The sequence below is a fragment of the Notothenia rossii genome, assembly GCF_949606895.1.
Source record: "Notothenia rossii genome assembly, chromosome: 9".
Classification (NCBI taxonomy): Eukaryota; Metazoa; Chordata; class Actinopteri; order Perciformes; family Nototheniidae; genus Notothenia; species Notothenia rossii.
This window is the reverse complement of record NC_136907.1, coordinates 32297133-32312996: the sequence shown is the minus strand read 5'-3', so window position 1 is coordinate 32312996 and position 15864 is coordinate 32297133. Positions and strand designations below refer to the sequence as shown.

The window sequence follows — 15864 nt, the reverse complement described above, 5'->3', positions numbered from 1 at the left end:
TTCCTGTGTGCATCAAAGACGCAGACTCATTGTTCCCACTAAAGTAGGGGTGAGTGTAATAAGGAGGCAAAGTTGACGTTCAGTGTGTTGCCGGGAGCATATAAGGATTTATCCACCATGTTGAAAATGTTAAAAAAAATATGTCTTGAGAACACGGCGTGCGGAAATATATGGGTTGTGCTGCAGCTAGATGTGCCTGTCCTCTGTAAGAAGGTGTCGGCGACTGACATGCAAGGAAGAATGGCTGTCCACAGGCTGTTCCAACTTTAACAACTGTATTAACTTCCAGGTTAGTGAATTGAACATGCAATTGTAATTGGGTGTGTGGTATATTTTCATGCACGGACACGCATGTTCCACAACACACAAACTGAACAACACTCAATGTTCCGATCGCTACCAGTGTCCTTGCGATCTTGTTATAATAACAAGTGCACGTTACTGATGCAATATGGTTGAGACCATTCGGGCTTATTCTAGAGGGGTGAAAGGAATAGTCCAAGTAGTGGGGGAGTTTTATACAATATGTTTAAAACATAAAAATAAAAAGGTTTAAAAAAGTTATTGTTTAATGTTTTAAGGAGGTGACGCTACTCGGCCAATCAAATCAGTGCAGTCAGCACGATAGATTCAAACACACACAGAGACACGACAAGAGGAGAGAAACAGTCGGAGTAATTTCAAATGGCAGAAGGTAGACAGCGAAAACAGAGCATTTAATTACATTTTCTCTCACTGGACCTCTTTGAAATGCAATTGAATACCCCTGCATTATAGCAACAACAACAATAATAATAATAATAATAATAATAATAACAGCAATAATAATTGGGAGGGGGGGCGCGGCTGTTCTTATGGACTCTGAGGGGAGGCTCACCTACCCACACTTTGAAAACCCCTGCTCTATGGTATGATGTTGCCTCCAGGCAACATACCCATTTTTTGCCTTTTGCATTCACACAATACATCTCAAATTATGATGCAGTACTTTAAAAAAGAGGCAGGACCATAAGGAACCAATAGTAGTGTTTGAATTGGTCCCATGACTCTCTGGCGGCCAATTTGAAGACCCTGTTTGGTGCCTTTCCCACAAGGATCAGCTCAGCCATTTCTCTCCAAGAAATGTGTCTAAAAACATAATTTCCTGCGCATTTCTTATCTGGAAAAAAATGTATTCACAATAATAGGTGAGTAAACCTTAATTTCTAATATACTTAATTTGCTAATTAGGTAATGGAAACTTGTTAAAATGCAAATGTTGCCTGGAGGCAACATCGTACCATTATGGTCAATTGTAAATGTTGCCTTGAGGCAACACCGTACCATTATGGATTCACCATGATATTGTGGTATTGTGTGTTTAGGTATAAACTGTTCAAAAGCATACCATTCATCATAGATCTCTACAATTTAACCAAGATACATTTGATGTTAAAGCCAACCCAACGATCTGTGCAAAGATGGGATAATAAAAAGAAAGAAACATTGCAGGTTACCTGCCCAAGTGTTGTGCATGCATACAATAAAAGTATGGGAGGAGTGGATCTTCTAGACTCGCTGATTGCTCTCTACAGAAAAAAGATCAGGTCAAGGAAGTGGCATCACAAGATCGTGTAGCACATGAAGGATTTCACTGAATGCGTGGCTCTTGTACCCCAGGGACTGCAAGGACTGTGGCATCCCCAAGAAAGAAGTGTGCAGCCTGCTTAAATTCAAAGCTGAAGTTGCAAGTTGCCTTTGCAAAGAGAGGAAAGTTTTGAAGAAGAGGGGGAGACCATCTCATAATGTTGACAGAGACCTGGCTGAGAAGAAGCACAGAGGTTCTTCCTCATCAGTGCCATCAACACATGTGCATCATGACCACACTGACCATGGCCTGTGTGGGTGGAGAAAAAGGGCCGGTGCAAATACCCTGGCTGTAAGGGTGAAAGTGCAGTGATCAAAGTGTGTCACGTACCTGTGCTTCACTGCTGACAATAACTGCTTCATGAACTTCCACAATAGTGAGTCTATTTTGTCAAATGGCTCAATAAAGTTTGATGAAAGATGCCTAGGCTCTTTGCGTATTTATTCCTAAAGGTTGTTTCACAATGGTACAATGTTGCCTGCAGGCAACATTCAGACATGTAATCTTGTTAAAATATAAAAAATAAAGAATTTCACATTTTATTTGGCATTCAATTTAACATGTTGAGGCTATTTAGTATTTTCCATGTGTTTTTAAATACATTTTGTTCAAATTTGAAACAATAACTCTCTTTTTTCATAACTTACCATTATGGTACAGTGTTGCCTCAAGGCAACACACCCCAAAAAGTACCCCCAAATAATTATTTATTTGAAATGTCTTAAGAGTATGTTTATTTGGTCTATTATATGACAAAAAAACACTCCAAACATTTTGTTCACAAATGGCATCATAGTGCGTACCATAGAGGGTTTTAATGAATTTTAACTAAACAATAACTGAATTAGTTTGTCTGACTCTTAGACCAGCAGGGGTACCAAATATATGCAGACTGCTGCAATAAATATATTAATTAACTGTCTTGTCGATGTTTGTCTAAATGAATATGATATTAGCTGTCAATCACTGTTATGATTCACATATTCAGTGTTATTATTAAAAAAACTATATTTTTTGGAGGAGGTAATGATGAATGTTCCAAAAGATGCTTGCTCACCCTCCTTCAAATTTGAAAGACAAGTAATTACTATCATATATCAAAATAATCAAAAGAACAGTTCAGCGCCACAGAACTTCATTGCAAACAGTTACAACCTTGACTTTACATCAGAAAGAACAAACATTAAAGAAGTGACTAACTGCATCAGTTAGGGTTAAAAAAACGTGTATTCAGCTCAAACATAAACATCGCTGCAGTAGGTTATTTTCCAGTGGAAAGTCCTTACCTACTGGCCTAGTTAAATGAAAGTGGTTACTTTTTTTTGGTTGGGCAGTGAAGTTTTACACACTGTCTTATTTCACTTTCTCAGGACTTAAAACAGAAAAAATATATATTTACACACGTAAGGTCATCATCTTAACAGTTTATTATGCTCATCGAGTCATCCGTGAGCAGAGCATCAAGTTGGCATGCCTATAACAGCTGAATGTGGCGATTACCATCTTGCTCAGCAAAACGCCTCACAAACTTATTAAGATTTAAAGCTATGGTGCATTTTGATTCAATGCTGAGAACAGCCTGAAGAACATATCAAGGATTAAAAAACTAATGTCACAACAGGACTTAGAAAAGCTTGTCCATGCTTTTATAGTAGACTCGACTACTGCAATAGTGTATTCACAGAGCTGACAAAAAAATCCATCAGAAAGCTGCAGCTGATTGAGAACGCTGCTGCACGTGTCCTCACTAACATTAAAAGAGTGGATCACATCAGTCCGGTTCTGAAATCTTTACATTGGCTTCCAGTCGGCCAAATGATTGATTTTAAAGTACTATTGCTAGTTTTTAAAATCATTACATGGTTTAGGACCAAAGTATATTGATGAACTCCTACATAATTAGGAGCCATCAAGGTGCCTCAGGTCTTCTGGGACAGGACTGCTATCGGTTCCGAGAGTAAAAACAAAAAATGGAGAGGCAGCATTTAGCTATTATGCCCCAACAATCTGGAACAAACTACCCAAATCATGCACGTCCGCAGAAACGCTTACTATTTTTAAATCGAGACAAAAAACATATCTCTTTGCCGCTGCTTTTAATTGAGCTGCTCATATTCGCACTACAGTATGCCTTTTAAACATGTATTGTATACCTGTGGTGTTTATTTTTATTATTTTTATTATATTTGCTTTGTAATGCCTGTTGTAATATGCCATTATATATGTGTTTTTACTGTATGTATTCCTAAAAAGTATTTTAATTTGTTTTGTAAAGCGTACAGAAAAGTGTTATATAAATAAACTTGCCTTGCAGCCAAACTTGACAGTCTCTTCTCTGTCATTGTAGACCGCAAATACCTCATTCCTTCCGTCTACTTGGATCCGAAATGCTTCTCGTTTTTTTGCTGTCCCCCCGTTCAAAGGAAATCGCCGCCAATCATATTTCCAGGCTGGCGCCAGGGCCGGGGGAGGGGTTACAAGGCGCGTCTTGTGCTGCATTCACTTGCACTCGGACATTAGAGATTTTCTCTCATAAATGCCCGATGAGCCACAACTTTTCTTTCAAAACAAAGCTGCCAACTGGGGTGGAAGATGGGGTGGCAAGGCATTTTCTGAGGTGGCAGCTACCACCCCGTGCCACCCTGTAGAACCGCCACTGCCATTGAGAGATGTCAGGTAGACAAGCAGAGATGCGTGCGACGACCTGGGTCTCTGAGCGGGGAAAGGACAGAATTAATTGGGTGTCGTCAGCGTAGCAGTGGTATGAAAAACCATGCGGGCTAATGACTGATCCGAGCGAGTTTGTGTACAAGGAGAAGAGGAGGGGACCAAGAACAGAGCCCTGAGGGACCCCTGTGGTTAATTTACAAGGGTCGGACTCGGACCCTCTCCAAGTTACCCTGTAGGTGCGGTCTTTGAGGTATGAGGTGAGGAGGGAAAGTGCAGAGCCTGAAACTCCAAGCTCTTGGAGAGTGCGAAGGAGGATCTGATGATTCACCGTATCGAATGCAGCAGACAGGTCCAAAAGGATGATGACAGAGGAGAGGGATGCTGCTTTAGCGGTGTGCAGTTCCTCAGTGACAGCAAGGAGGGCAGTTTATGTTGACTGACCTGCCTTGAAACCAGACTGGTGCGGATCCAGAAGGTTGATCTGATGGAGATAAAAGGAGAGTTGTTTAAAGACCGCGCGTTCAAGTGTTTTAGACAGGAACGGGAGGAGAGAGACAGGCCTGTAGTTTATAACATCAGATGGGTTGAGAGTGGGTTTCTTTAGGAGAGGGTTTACTCTTGCCTCCTTGAGACTGTTTGGAAAGTGACCAGAAGTTAGAGAAGTGTTGATGAAATGGGTGAGAAACAGTAGAATATCAGGAGCGATAGTTTGAAGGAGGTTTGAAGGGATAGGGTCCAGCGGACAGGTGGTAGGACGGGCAGAGGTAATGAGGGTAAGAACCTCACTTGGAGAGAGAGGGGAGAAGGAGGTTATTGACAAGTGTGTGGGTGAAAGGTGGGTCTGGTGACCCAGCGGTGAGTAAAGGTGAGTCAGAAAATGAAGAGCGAATATCAACCTTTTTTTCAAAGTGGTTAACAAAGTCGCTTGACAGAAGGGAGGAGGGGGAAGGGGCTTTGAGGGCGTCCAAGAGGGTGGAGAAGATGGGAAAGAGTTTTTGGGGATTGGAATAGGAAGATTGGAACTTATCTTGAAAGAAAGTGCTTTTTGCCTGAAAAAAGAGATGGAAGCAGAGAAAGAGGAGAGGAGAGGAGAGCCTGATAGGTTAGGAGGTCGCCATGGTGTGGAGGGGGACTGACGAGCCTGCAGAGATGTGAGAGGACAGAGAGAGTTCAGAGAGGATGAGAGAGTAGAGAGGAGAGTTTATGCAGCAGAGTTTGGAGGCAGGAGTTGGAACGAATCAGAGGAGAGGAAGGGAGAGCTGAGAGCACCGATGAGGCAAAGGTAGAGGGGGAGAGGGAACGGAGGTTACGGCGAACAGGCTCAGAATTAGAAGAGATTAGTTTGTTATGTTTGGAAAGGGGTAGAGAGAAGGAAATGAAGAAGTGATCGGATGTGTAAAGCGGGTTTACAGAGAGGTTAGAAGTAGTGCAGTTCCTTGAGAATACGAGATCAAGGACATTGCCAGCTTTATGAGTTGGTAGGGATGGAGACAGTGAGAAAGCAAAGGCGGTTAAAAGAGATGTTAGTTCAGCTATCTTCCCTGTCTGGAGGTTGAAGTCTCCGAGAAGTACAGCGGGAGGGCCAGTTTCAGGGATGTGTGAAAGGAGATTATCTAACTCCTCCAAGAAGTCCCCCAAGGCGCCTGGTGGACGGTAGAGAACAACAATGGTTAATTGTATAGGATGGGTTTCTGTGACGGCATGGAATTCAAAGGTGGAAGGAGTGAAGTTAGGTAGCTTGAAGAGGGAAAAGCTCCAGTTGGGAGAGAGCAGGAGACCAGTGCCACTTCCTCTGCCAGAGGGTCTGGGTGTATGGGAGAAGTAATATGCTGTGGAGAGAGCGGCTGGGGTGGATGTGTTGGATGGAGTGATCCAGGTCTCCGTGAGAGCAAGGAAATCCAGAGACTGCAGGGAAGCGTAGCCAGAGATGAAGTCAGCCTTAGGAACAGCTGACTGGCAGTTCCACAGGCCCCCTGAAACTAGATGTTTGATCTCAGTGGAGCATGTGGGATAGACGAGAGCAGGCCGGTTATATCGATTAGGAGATACACGGGGCCAGTGATAATTGCGGGAAGACACATAAACAGGAATGGAGAAAATACACATGATTATAGCATGAGGGGCTAGAAAACCAAATAAAATACTAGAGATACTTAGCTCAATCAAAGTAGGATTTGCCTCCTCTTTGCCTCCCTCGTGACTCCAACAGGACTCTAATGTCTTCGTCAGTCTTTGACTCCAACAGGACTCTAATGTCTGACGCTCCAGGAAAGTGCTGCCTAAAATGGATACCTGATTGCTGAGTTCTCACAGCTTTGGGGCCACGCCCCTTTAATTAGTTAACTCTCTGCAGCTGGTGGCCCTCAAAAGGAAATCTAGACAGTTTCCCTCCTGAGTTGTTATTGTATTTTCAGTGTCACAATGGTTTTCCAATTACATTAAACCCTAAGTTATAAAGTTATGAGTTTAACCCTTAATAGAGTTACACCTACTCAATAAAGCTCTTAGTATTCTAAAAATGTTTAAATCAAAGTTTAATCCTAGCAGTCAGTTAGTTCAGTTTTAACGTTTCAGTCAAATTACTTGTCCCAAGTTTCTGCCTGACAGATACTGTAGCGGTTTTGAGATTTAAAATCACAATTTCAGTCAGATCAACTACAGAGCATTTATACAGAGTACACACACTGAAACAGAGAAGTCTAAAAACAGAATGATACTCACACAATTCTAGAAGTCACCAGTTATTATTCTGTCAAAATTGAGTTGCACAATAACCTCAGTAACATAAGAAGTACAGTATAAAGACCAACTTCAGACCATGTTGGTTTTTATCGTGTTTTTTAATCTCAATGCACATCGGTAGGTAAAAGTTCTGCCAGGAATTGTAGCATTACTTTTGTTGGACAAAAACAGAAAATCACCATAAAGTCCCTCAATGTATACAAGAAATTCCTCATCAAATTGTTTTATTTAGTAAATTCCCACACTACGGAAATTCAATCCCTGAATAATGTCAAAATTGAGGAAAAAACTAATAACACAATAAAGGTTATTGCATTTGATGAATTTGAACATTAATCCATGGTCTGCCTGTGCTCATTAGTATGTCATCATCGTGTGTCCCCATTTCTCTTTCTGTGACTTTTTCACACTGGATGATGACATCTTTAAAAGGTCTGCTACATACTCATTACTGACAATTGTGAGGTTGGAGATTTTGTGCAACAAAAACAAGTTAAACAAAATATCTTAAATCATTCTTTTACAAGTCTTCAAATCCAACGATACATTGAATTATGCTGCAGCTGTTGTTCAAGTTGGGCTTTAAGCATTTTGGTGGGCGTTCCCTTTTAGTGTTATTACCATAACCATAAATAAAGAGATAAGGTCAAGATACCATTAGTTGTCCTTTTCCTTGGGTTGAGTTGGGTGATGACATATGTAACAATTAGGGCCGGGACTTTAACGCGTTAATTAAGATGAATTAATTACGCAAAAATTAACGCATTTTAATCGCACTTATTTTTGCACCGCGGAACGTTTCTCACTGGATGAGTTTCAGGGGTACCGATTATACTGGAGCACCAACTAACGTTCATGACTTCAAACAACAACAAACCACAGTGAACAATAGTCAAACGTGAACGAACAAGCTGATGAGACCGCTTTGGTTGGCCCCGTGGATGGGAGCTTTTGTTTTAAAAAACGGACGGATGGAAGCGTCGATAAGAGCACGGTTGTTTGCAAATTATGCAAAAAGGAATTTGCGTATCACCGCAGCACATCAAGCCTCAAGTATCACCTCAATGCAAAACCTATAGCAGCTAGCGTGGAAGCTAGCGTGGACGTTAGCCCGACTCGGAGTACAAGGACCCACACCCAATTCGCGTTGATCAAACAGTGGCCTATGCAACAGAGAGATTTTATTTTTCATCAGGATATTGGAAGAATAGGAGGGATTGAGGTCAATCACTGGCACTTTTTTATTTTATTTTAAATGGTACAGTACACTTTATGTTGAACTATTTATTATGTTGTTGGTGCAACTGGCACTTTATGTTGAACTGTTTATTGTTTTGGCCAAGGTTATTGAGAGAGTTGGACTGAAATTGATTAGATTTTTTAAATCAACTGTTGGTAAATCAACAAAGTCTGTTATGGCCTCCGAAGCAACAGAGAGATGTTTTCTAATAGTCAGGGTTTCCAATGTTCTGAATGTACTTGAAAGTATTGTGTTATACTTAAAAAACAAAGTATTATAGTTTACAGAAGGTTTACCTACCTATAGGCTACCTGAATCTCTGAAATGTACTATATTCCTAAATATGCTATTGCTACACTTTATGGCAAAAATTGCACTTTTCTGTTGGTCTTGGTGAAGTACATCCTTGAAAGAAATTAACAATGTTTTGTTGCTTAAGCTTATGTATTCAGTCATTATTCAATGGTATACTAAAATCCATGTGAAAAAAATTGCTTCTCACTGTTCTCAGGTCAAATATTTATATGTGATTCAAAATGCGATTAATTGCGATTAATTAATTACAAAGCCTGTAATTAATTAGATTAATTTTTTTAATCGAGTCCCGGCCCTAGTAACAATACAACAATATGAAGTGAAAGAGTGTGCAAGTAAGCGATAGGACCTATAGTGGCAGGTCAACTGCAATGGAACACCGACACACATTTTTGGGGCTGAATAAAACTAAATAAAATACAGATTTCTAAATAGATCATATTATGGTATCTGAATACAGGCCAGCAGAAACTGATAAAACAATATTAATCAAAAAGCTCCTCATGTTTAGAACCTCAACCCCTGATGACCATCACACATTCCTGACCAAGGATGAGGGACCAGACCCACTGACACAGACTCATCATGAAGTAAAGAACTAAGGGCTGGGACATTTCTGAGTCAGCCAATCACAACAGAGCCGGCCAGCTAATCAATCAGAGCAGACTGGGCTCTCGTTTCAGACAGAGGGTGAAAAGAGGTGCTGCAGCACAGGCAGTATGAGAAAAATAGAGAGCTTTTTGAACATTAAAGCATGGGGACGTGTCACAGTATAGACACTACATACTGATATGAACCTGAACATGAGTAGAATAGGGTCTTTTTAATCATTGATAAGATGATGGCATACATTTCTTAGTTGTTTGGTCAATGTATTATTACTTTAGTTGTTTCAAATGTTATATATTAAAGCATTTAGATTTTGTTTTGCTATCATGTGTGTTTACATTTTCTGCAACAGCCAGGCCTTTATCATATGTGCTTACCAATGCTTTGAGGCATTTCTTATTATTATCACATAGGAAGACCAAAACGGGTTTGAAAACATTGATGAAACCGTGATTTGTGAACTAACTATGAACTCATGCTTTTAACACAGATTTATGCTGTATTTAATTAATACATGTGTGAACTTTTGTATATGTAAATGTTATCCTGCTTCAAGCCAAACTGTATCTATCCAGCTTTTAACCAAAACTACAACAGTGAACCTAAAATAGGCCTGAGCTAGTATGTCGGAATAAGACCAGTAGCACTTGTCCAGAAGCCTTCTAATCCTCTCGTTCATCCTTTATGACTTTGCCCAGTGGAAGATGTTCTTCTTTAACGAATATGACCGCGTCATTGCCCAGAGGAAGTCCGAGCAGCACCAAAAGCAGTGACACAGTGTGGAGGAGCGGTGACTGCACTGCTGAAGGCATCAAAACACCAAATGAGATGTGACAGCGGAAAGAGAAACAGGCCCGGCTGATGGGGATGACATGAGAACAGAAGGTCCTTTACACTTGACGACGTAGTATTTTCACAGTTGTGGTACTATATGTAAAATGTGGGTCAGTATTTTTTTTTAAAAGAGAGTTGCAGTGTATATAAATTAGCAATTAGTTAATCAAATCAGAGCTTACTACTCTCCTGCCACGATAGTGTATATATGTGTGTGTGTGTGTGTGTGTGTGTGTGTGTGTGTGTGTGTGTGTGTGTGTGTGTGTGTGTGTGTGTGTGTGTGTGTGTGTGTGTGTGTGTGTGTGTGTGTGTGTGTGTGTGTGTGTTTATGTCCTTCACATTCAGCTCAGGGCTGGTCTTTTAGTAAAGTCCTTAGCTGTCCTGATGATGTAATGGAGGGAGGTGTTTGTGTACATGTGTGTGTTTCTATGTCTGTTCTTGATACAATTGTTGCTTCATCAATAAATAATGACCTCAGAACTATAATGGACACACAGTGTCTCTTACTGTATCTGTGATCAAACAGAAAGCCAGTTCCTGTTCTTAGACTTAGAAATTCTGACCCATACACACACCATGCAGCAAACAAACACAGACATGTGCATTGACAGACACAAGTCAAACACTTCTGGCAAACATAACAGCTAAACAAACTTAGCTAAGCCTGAGGTGGGGTCATCCTCCATCATATTGGTTTGATGCACTCACAAAGCCTCATGTTTCCAGTGGGTAGATTCAATGGCTCTGACCAGTTTCCCTGCACTCAAAAGCCCAGTGCTTGAAACTTTTCTTGTCAGGAGCGATATACTGGCTTTACTCTACACATTAGGCTCAGTCTGCTGAAATGATAGACCTTAATATTTTTCAGCTGCTTTATGATGTGAGGTGTGTTGCTGCTGATCTAACTGCTTCCTCTTCTCATCTCCTCTCCCCCATCAGGGAATGGGATCAGGCTGGTGGCAGTCCAAGTATGTACCTTAAGACATTTGGTTTCTAGCATTTTTGCCAATTCCGTTGTTACCAGCTTGTGTCACCATCTGTATAAGTCCCATGTATGTTTTATTTTTAATAAACTGAGGTATAGGATATGAATGAGTCATACTGTTGTATTTGGGGTACTGCACACACCATGAAAACATACCAGATAGCTGTCGTGACAATAAGGCTATGCATCATAATCAGAATCAGGTTTATTACCAGGTAGGTTTACACGTACGTGGAATTTGACTAGGTGTCGTGGTGCATAACAACAAGAATTAAAAACACAGGTAGAGAACTAGAAAAATATTTTTAATTATTCCAAATGTAGTCAAATATAACAGTATTTACATTGCAATGGAATGGAATAGAATAGAGGAATACAATATGGAATAAAAATTGGCAGTAATACAAAATATTTGTGTGCATTGTGTGCATTATTGTAATGGATAGGGTGTCACGATCTGTCTGTGTTGTGTTTTTTGCCATGTCTAGTTCAGTCTTTGGTTTCCTGTCTCTGTATTCACCCCCCGTCTTGCCTGTTGCTTCCTGTCTCTGTGTTCCCTCCTACCTGATTACCTGATTGTGTTCACCTTGTGCACCTGTGTTTTCTCCTCCCTCCTCACCTGTCTCTTGTTTGTGTGATTAGTCTTGTGTGCATTTAAGTTCTGGTTTTTCTGTCTGTCTTTGTGAGATTATTGATGTTGTTGGAAGGTTTTTGTTCAGAGGGATTTTTGTGTTTTGCCTTGCCTGATTTACTTTGTTGCTAGTTCCGCAATAAAAGTATTTTGGATTTCGATATTCTGCATTTGGGTCCTGTGTACCTTGCCCTCCAGCTGTGACAGAATAATCTCACCAAAGATGGACCCAGCAGATGATCCATTTGAGGTGGAGTTACATCAATTTACACCGGAGGGGCCCCATCGCGGCCTACGCCGTCTCCCTGCCCGTCCTCCGGAGCTGTCCCGGCACTGCCTTCCTGCCCGTCCTCTGGAGCTGTCCCGTCGCCGCCTTCTTGCCCGTTCTTGTGCCCGGCCCCCCGAGATCCCCAGCCGCGGCCTTCGCCCTCGAGCCCGGCCCCATGTCTGCCCCAGCCACGGCCTTCGCCCTCGAATCCAGCCCCCGGTCTGCCCCAGCAACGGCCTTCGCCCTCGAGTCCGGCCCCCTGACTTTCCCAGCCGATGCCTTCGCCCTCGAGCCCGGCCCCCTGACTTTCCCAGCCGCTGCCTTCTCCCTCGAGTCCGGCCCCCTAATTTACCCCGACGAGGCCTTCACCCCTGTCTTCGGCCATCTGAGTTTCACCGCCACGGACTTCCCTGCTCTGTTGCTGTTCCCCCGGCCCGTCCGCACGAGTCCCCCTTCTCAGCCTCTGCTTTGCCCCCGGGCCGTCCGCCCGAGTCCCCCTTCTCGGCTTCTGCTTTGCCCCGGAATGTCCGTCCATTCTGCATTTGGGTCCTGTGTACCTTGCCCTCCAGCCGTGAGTCTATTATGTGGCTGAGCTAAAGTGTCAGTGGGGGGGACGGGCCTTGTCGATGAGGCTGGTAGAGGAGGGGAAGAAACTGTTCAGGTGGCGAGAGGTTTTGGTGGAGGGGGGTGAACAGTTTGTGTCCAGGGTGGGAGGGGTCGGCCACTATCTTCCCTGCCCGCCTCAGGGTTCTGGAGGTGTGCATGTGGTGCTCTGCAGAGCGGATGACACGCTGCAGCCTGCCCTTATCCTTAGCTGTGGCTGCAGCGTACCAGATGGTGATGGAGGAGGTGAGGATGGACTTGATGATGGAGGTGTAGAAGTTCACCATTATAGTCTTTGGCAGGTTGAATTTCTTCAGCTGCATCAGGAAGAACATCCTCTGCTGTGCTTTTTTGATGAGAGGTCCTGGGTGATGATGGTGCCCAGGAAGTGGAAAGACTCCACAGCAGTTAATGGGGAGTCACACAGATACCTCATTCACACCAACGCAACTCCGGTTCAAGCTCCGTGCTAGAGCTTTTCAGGTTCAGAACCGGTTCTTCGGTTTAGCTCCGGTTCTTTTCACACAGCCCAGAGTCCGACTGGTGCTGCGTCATTGCGTCATTGTTGGCGTCATGACGTAACCGTTTGCGTGCCTGCTTCATAAAGCCAAACCGTCCGGAAACCCCTTACAGCTGACGACAACAACAATGGCCGATTTTGCTCCAGCTTCCTCTGTACCTCTTCGGAAGACCAGACTCCCAGTAGGTCGCTGGTCTCTTCAGTGGACCACTGCTGCTTGTTAAGTTTCTCCATCGTTGTGTACAAACTGGATAAAACGCTGGCTTTTTGTTGTTGTTCAGGAGTTGATCCCGCCCCTTCCCCTGCCCCCGCCTCGACGTGAGCGTGACGTATGTGGTGCTTTTGCTCTGGCCGGACAATTTTTTGATGCTCGAAATTAACCAGATTCCGGAGCTAAGAGGCTGCTCCGCTGCGGTGTGAAGAGGGAAACCCGGTACTTTTCAAGCTCCAGCTCCGAACCGGCCCTGAAACACCGTTGGTGTGAATGAGGTAAGAGTGATGGGGGCGGGTGGAGCTGCGTCCTTCCTAAAGTCCACACGCATCTCCACTGTCTTGTGAGCGTTGAGCTCCAGGTGTTTTTCTCCACACCAGGTCACCAGATGGTCCATCTCCCACCTGTAGGCAGACTTGCCCCCACCAGAGATGAGTCCGATGAGGGTGGTGTCTTCTGCGAACTTCAGGAGCTTGACAGACTGGGGACTGGAGGTGCAGCTGTTGGTGTACAGGGAGAAGAGCAGAGGGGAAAGAACGCAGCCTTGAGGGGAACTGGTGCTGATGGTCCAGGGGTCAGAGACGTGTTTCCCCAGCCTCACGAGCTGCTTCCTGTCAGACAGGAAGTCTGTGATCCACCTGCAGGTGGAGTCGGGCATGTGCAGTTGGGAGAGCTTGTCCTGCAGCAGAGCCGGGATGAAGGTGTTGAAGACAGAGCTGAAGTCCACAAACAGGATCCTGGCGTAGGTTCCTGCTGTGTCCAGGTGCTGGAGGAGGAAGTGAAGGGCCATGTTGACAGCATCGTCAACATGGCTCTCTGATAGAGAGAGAATTTGGTGTGTCGGGGGAGGGCAGTGGTCATACCTTTCCTTATCATTGCCAACAACTGCTTCTGTGTAGTTGTTGATGGATAGCATATTTGCTTCTCCTCCTCTTCTTCCTAGCCAGGAATCTCTCTCTCTGTTGTGTGTGTGCTTGATTACAGGAGATGGATCTGGTGTCAGCGTGGCTTTAAATACTGGACTCTAACTCCATCTAGACGTCAGATCGTAGATTATGCTACAAGCTTTGTTGGTCGATTTTTGTTTTTACTCATTTTTAAAAAATGAGCTACACCTGGAGTAAATTCACAAGCTACCCTGCAGTATACGAAGTCATTAAAACTATAGCTGCACCTTTACCAACTTTGATAACACTTTAATGCATCAATAATTATAATCAAAACATATAATATATATATATATATATATAATATATATATATATATGTGATGACCTCAGCCTTACTCCTCCCAGTAGTGTGTTACCTAACAATTCTCCTTTTTGTATTTGAAGGTGACACTTGATTGGGAGCACCTGGTTGCTTCACTGCCGGGGTTTAAAGCCCTGCTCCAGAGTCTGGAGTTCTCTCTCTGCTGGCCTCCTCCTTCCTGGGTACTGCTACCTGTTTGTAATTTGTTCGGCATCCTCTTTGTTTTTGGCATACAACACTCTGCACTACATCATGCTCACATATCCACACTACTGGTTGCTTCCTTAGATTGTTTAGTTACAATAAATACATTACTCAACCCGTACCTCGTTTATTTTCCCATCCTTTTGTCATTTTGATTTAAACAGCTAGGCATAGATGTTTTAGTATCAGTTTTGGAAAGAAGTGTGTTTGTAGCCTGGCGTGTGTATGAGCTAGATTAGGAGTTGGTGGTTGTGTGCGCAAAAGTTAGACCCTCCAGTAAAAAACGCGGGCAAAGATCCTTGATTATGCGGGCTAAATTCCTTGATTATGCGATTAAACATGCAGGGTTTTTATGTGATTTTATGCGGTGAAATTGCGGGAAATTGCGAAATATGCGGAAAGTTGCTAAATATGCGGGAAAAAAGAATAACAATTTTTTTAAATATTGGGCTGTCTTATTTATTCTCACACACAACCTGCCACTAACGTTAAACCCCTTTACTATTCAATTAAACACATTCAATGTTTATTTATTGTAAAAGCAATTGGGCTATTTTAATCTCACACACACCCCCCCACACACACACACACACACTTCTCCGCCTCATTCTGTTTTCATTTACTCGTTCGTGATCTGACCAGCTTCGATCTTGTAGGCTACTCACTTCGTTTCTTGTAGCCCTCGAAAGGGTTTTGGAGGTTGATGCCTCGGTGAACGTGAGTTGTTTGGCTTTCTTGTCCGCAGCAGCAGAAAGCATTTTCGAATGTTTGAATGAATCAAAGTGGGTCGTCACCGTCGATTTTCTCTTATGCTCCAACACACAGTTGCACAGGGTGCAGAATATTTTCCCCCCACTTTTTGCCCGGTCTTTAGTAGAAATGTTCGTCGGTAAATGAGATGGATTAGATTTTTTCATCTTGGTGTTTTCTCTATCGTGTGAGCTCCACACGTTCACTCTATACAGTGTTGTTTACATTCTGTGATGCGCGAGCTGATGACGTCACGTCAAGACGAGTTAACTTTTTTTTTTCTCAACTTTGTGTGGAAAAATGCGGGATTATGCGGCCTTTTGATAAATATGCGGCCTTTTAAAAATCTGCGCCATTTTGATGACTATGCGGTAAATTCTGCGATCGCGGAATCGCGTTTTTCTG

General features: G+C 43.1%; 1 protein-coding gene and 1 long non-coding RNA gene across 2 annotated transcripts in view; one reads left to right on the top strand and one right to left on the bottom strand.

The window, feature by feature from the left end:
• Positions 1-15864, bottom strand: part of opcml (opioid binding protein/cell adhesion molecule-like) — a 641537-nt gene that overhangs the window by 586649 nt on the left and 39024 nt on the right. The gene's annotated exons all lie outside the window — the stretch shown is intronic.
• LOC307020360 lies at positions 7518-15820 on the top strand. Its single transcript, XR_013802852.1, has 3 exons — positions 7518-10143; positions 10977-11005; positions 14589-15820. It is a non-coding gene; the product is annotated as an uncharacterized lncRNA (long non-coding RNA).